Here is a 6,000-nt window from a genome sequence, read left to right on the forward strand (position 1 = left end):
AATGCCACGTTTGAAGAAATAGTGTCGCTTTTGATGAGTGTATGAATCTATACATGCTTTCATTTGAGCTTGGTCTGTACCGAAAGCAACTTTTCGTTTCACATTTTTAAGTATGTGTGTAAAATTAAGAAATCGAGCAGTGTTTTTTTATAGCATTTCTTTATTTGTATAGATTCACAATATTGATGGCCACGATGGTCCAGCGGTTTAGCACATCTCTTAACTTCCGATAGTCGCGGGTTCGATTCCTCGCACGGTGATTGTTTGTATTGGTCTGGGTGTTTTCTATGTATTATATGTATGTATTTACAAAAAATATATATTTCTAAGTATTTATATCAGTCGTCTAGTACGCATAACATAAGCTCTGCTTACCGTGGGACTAGATGGCGCTGTGTTAATTGTTCAGGGTTAAAAAAATAGCTATAATGTTAAAATCTATGATGTCTGTCTGTCTATGATTGTCCGAACTAATGTTCAATATCCATCCCATGACTGATAGTACAAAGAGATGATGAGTGGCCATAAAACTGACGGCGATACGCTTATAATTCCATAATTTTTCCTATTTTTTTATTACATTCCAAAATATTATTTCTTTTTTTTAATCTATAAGCTTTCTATTCCACCATTTCACCTATTTTATTAATAGATTCCAAAATATTATTTCTATGTCTTTTAATATGTATGCTATATATACATTCTAAAGACGGGTGCGCGGTCTCAGTAGAATCCATCTTACTTCCAATGATTCGCAGACTTTCTATAATATTCTTCCTCGCATGCAGCAAATTTAGCAAATTTAGCTCAGATTGGGGACAGGTAATAATAACAAATACATTATCTCACACTGTCTTAACACTTACAATAAATCGCTTCCGCTCCGCGTGACCTCGCTTATTTCGTGGCCCACGCCACACGCGGAGCGCCGTTAATACGAATGCTTACATTTATCTACAGCAGTGGTTCTTAACCTTTCAGCAATCAGGCTCAATTTATTTATTTAAATAATTTTATTAGACAATTGAAATATAATATAAAAGGCGATCTTAATGTTAGAAGCATTATAAAACCATTCATTTCCATTATATAAAATTTATGTCTCGACATCAACTGCCCACAATTTAAGGATTACATATAGTAAACAAATGCTATTTCAATTCTATATTTGCTGTACCTAAATGGTACAGCAAATATAGAATTGAAATTGAATAAGAATAATAAGAAATATAGAAAAGAAAATTAAGAATTGAAAAGGCGCATATAATTTCTCAAGGCAATTTGCCTTATTTTTTGTTATATTAAATTATACTTAATACTACATACCTTCTTCATTACCTTATTATGACAAGTAATATGTATTATTTGCTTGTCACCCATCTCTTTTTACAATTAATTCCATTACTCTCAGTTGCCTTGTGAACTTACTTTTAACAGAAAGGCAGCCTTACGTTAATTTACAGGTGTTTTCTATAATTGCAAAGCATATTCCTTATATTGACGACCTCGGTGGTCTGGCGGTCAAGCACACCGCTTTACGACCGATGGTCGCGGGTTCGATTCCTCGCACGGCACAAACATTTGTATTCATGAGTATGATTGTTTGTATCGGTCTGGGTGTTTTCTATGTATAATATGTATGTATTTACAAAAAAAAATATATCTATGTATATGTATCAGTTATATAGTACCCATAACACAAGCTCTAGCTAGCTTAACTTGAGTCTAGATGGCTCTGTGTGAATTGTCCTGAGATTATTATTATTATTATTATATTCCATCTACCTATTTTTCTTTATTAGACTGCTTCATATTGTTCGATTTTAAGAATTGTCTCGCAAATACTACAGACACATTTTTTTTAATGAATGAGAATGTTGTTGTTTTTAAGAATAATCTTTCAAAAACCATATGACTAGCGCATGACTGGTTAAGAACCACTGACCTGCAGTTACTGATTCCTCCACTCGAATCACTGAATTGTTACATTCGAATACATACATAACTCAACTCGAATTATGTTACAATGATTCCTCCACTCGAATCACTGAATTGTTACATTCGAATACATACATAACTCAACTCGAATTATGTTACAAGCCGGCTGTTTGACAAATAAATTGGATATTACCACACTTTATTGCCCAAAAACATTGTTCGATGGCAACCATTATTCTCAATTAACGCTGTTAAAATATTTCAAATTGGTGTGTTGGATTTTTAGATATGACTGGATTTGTATTTAATCTTCATTATTGTATGTAAGTTGTGAATTCAATACAATTGTTATAGGCAATTTATTTTATTTAAGTACATATTTTAATAGTCAGAGAAATATGAAAAATGTTAAGAATAATATTCTTAAACTGTTGTAGTACATACTGGTCGTATGTATGATGTAGTAAGAATATTTAAAGTGTATCTATGATTTATTTTGTATAATGTATCATCACAATTGATTGAATAAAGTATTAAATTATTCTAACTTGTTAAATATTAACTTCTAAAAATGTAATGTATAATTTTGGAAATATTTATTCACTTCATTTAAAACAGATTTATATCATAATTATTTAGTTTAAGTTGAGAATTTAATACAATTATTGAATGTAATTTATTTTATTTAAGTACACATTTTAATACTCAGACATAGCCGACAAATGTTAAGAATAATATTCTTAAACTATTATAACTCTGATATTGAATATTCTGACTATATAATGAGGCAGAATATTCAAAATTCATCTATGATTTATTTTATACTATATCTTATTACAATTCGTGAAATAAAGTATTATGTTATTCTAAATTTATGGTAATTATTTTTTAGAATATAATGTATGATTTTGGACATAATTATTTTTATTAACTTTTAACTTCATATAAAACCGATTTAACACAATTATTAATATTCGTTAATAATTTAATTCATTGTAATTTATCATAAAAACCGAGACGTTTTCTATTTCTGCTCAATTAACGAATAAATGATATCACTTACATAGTATAATTACAATTTTTTTATATAATTTTGTAGTAAATAAATCTTTTTATGCAGTGTAATTGAAGTCAAGTACGTATTGGTTTTTATTCTTAAAATTATATTAAATGTCTGTAATTTAATTTGTAATATGTGTATAATTATTTTTACAATAACAAAATTAATACTCTTTTGTAATTTAAATATTTATTTAAAATATTAATAATACCAATATAAATAATTTGATAACGTATTTTAGAAGTTGCGTCCGCAGCTACTGTAAATGTTTAGTCGTAAGCTGCAATGTCTGTATTTATGTACATAAAATTGTAAATAAAAAATCTATAACGAAATTTAAAAGTCTAGTCTAATTTTAATTAGGTCTAACGGTGCTAAGTACTGTACATTATTAACAATTACATAATAGCGAACTTCCATTACTCATCTCATACAAAATGTGCATGCATGCATCTCGTTTGTATGTACATATCGCTGATTAAATGCCAAAGGACCAGAACGCAAAAAAAACTGAAAGCTTTTTTTTCCAAAAATGGCATCTAAATCGTCATAATTTTTATATTTAAAAAAGACACCCATAATTCTAGAGGTAACACATAAATATACCACTTATATAATTGTTAAAAAAGTAAATATATCACAGTGAAAATTTTGATGAGCTCTCCTGTAAAATTTACCGTTTGCGTCATGCGGCTCTATGGCGTTTAATGAGCGATATATCAACGGCCTATTTTAACAGTTCATACACAATTTGGTCTTTAATTCATAAAATGATATTTTTTTAAGGAAATAACAAAAAGGTTAGTCGACATCACAGGAGACCGAAGAGCTGGCAGCTAACTCGGACAAAGAATTAGTATAGCTATTCAAAGAGGGAACGCTGCCAGTATCTTCGGAACCTTGCCTAAAGCGACATCTTTTAATAATATATTTTATTTATTATATTATATAAATTTTTTTATATATTTACTAAAACAAAATAACGTAATGGTTTATTGTTTAAAATATATTCACGTTAATTTATTCATTATTTGCAAACATAGACGTTTTTTTCAAAATTAACGTATTAACATTAATATAATTTTGGACATTCAACATTTTATTATACGTATATATTAATTAATTATGAAATCTCTTATTTTCATTTTATTATTTTATATTATTTTTATTTTATTTTATCTACATAAAATTGATTTTACGCTAACTCTTCTATTAGCTACTATATTTAATAATAAGTTGCTTGCTTACTCATATCATGGAAACTTATTTAATTCGCATATTATATGAAATGAAATGAAATGAAAATTCTTTATTGTTCTTCTATTAGAAGACAAATAAACATATATATAAACATATATTATTATATATATAAATATGTATAAACATAGAACATTGTTAAAGGAAAGAGGCAACAATAACTCATACCAGAATATCATTTTGAATTAATTTCCGATCATATTCTATATCAATTTTTTAATACAATCAATGTTGTTTATTCATCAAGTATAAATTACAAGTTAGAAAATTGTACACAATATATAACCACAATTTATACTTAACATTTATTCTATTCTGATTACGGTCTACGGGTTTAGCACACCGCTTTAACTCCGACGGTCGAGGGTTCGATTTCTCGCACGGCACAAACATTTGTATTCATAATTATAACAGTTTGTATCGGTCTTGGTGTTTTCTATCTATATTATATATGTATTTACAAAAATATATTTAGGTATTTATAATTGTCCAAGGTTATTTATTTATTTATATATCTGCATTATTCATGACAATCGTTATCTACATGCATGCATATACATATTTTCAGTTACTCTTGCATTTCTGTATTACGTAGTGGGAACTCGCTATTGTTGACGTCATAATATAGGCTAATGTCAATTGCCGGTGTGCTCATACTAAGTATGGGATTGAACTATTGTTAAAACGACGTTTCTTGTAAATGTTTCCAAATAAAATGTCAAGCGTTTACGAATCAGTTTGTTTTATTACAGTTTTCTTAATACATCTATACATATAAATAAAATTGGAGTGTCGGTTTGTAATATTGAAAGAACCGTTTTTTACTACATGCATATGAATATAAATACGGTACATATACCAAAATAATATTTTTTACAATTTTTGTCTGTCTCTCTGTCTGTTTGTTCCGGCTAATCTCTGAAATGGCTGGACCGATTTTGACGAGATTGTTTTTGGTAGGTAGCTGATCTAAAAAGGAGTAACTTAGGCTACTTTCATTTTAGAATATATCTTTTAGAAAAATAAAGTTATATTCCACGCCGACGAAGTGGCGAGTATAGCTAGTGTAATATATATATATTTTAAGGAAGGAGTTCCATATGAAAAGAGATGGATGGACTGTGTGAAAGATGATATGATAAGTAACGAGATGACTGCGAACAGGGAAGCAAAAACATATTACGCCGACAACAAATGAATGAGATAAAGAAGAAGCAGGTGACGATGATAGTTTTCTTAATAGATTCCTCAAAAAAGAAGAAAATTCTTTATTCAAATAAACTAAAATTAAGCATTTTTGTGTTATCATACATGTAGTGTATGAAGTAACACTAGCGTTAGAGAGAAATGGCGAGCTATCGTAAAGTGGAATACATCTGCCTCTCACTCCACTACATAATGAACATGATCTTCTGTTAACAACGTATTGAAAAAGAAGAATAAGAAGACTTAAATAAAAAGTACTACACATGCTATCAGGTAACACGTCAGCATGTTTACAGTTACATAACAAAAGTAGCAACTATAGAATTTCACGTGAACAATATCACAGAATGTTCTGGATCAATTTCTAATAAACAAACGATGTTCTCCATTCAAACACGAACCGTATCACTTACGCATTCATCGTATTACAAAACTTCCTTTTGATTTGTTTATATCAGTTTAATTGGTGATCAGGGTTGTCAACTGCACGAGGATCTTCGAATCTCTAATCGATCTGAAAGGGGATTGTTAGTAATGTG

This window comes from Achroia grisella, unplaced genomic scaffold (genome assembly GCF_030625045.1).
Source record: "Achroia grisella isolate CSIRO2021 unplaced genomic scaffold, CSIRO_AGI_Agris_v1 utg483, whole genome shotgun sequence".
Lineage (NCBI taxonomy): Eukaryota > Metazoa > Arthropoda > Insecta > Lepidoptera > Pyralidae > Achroia > Achroia grisella.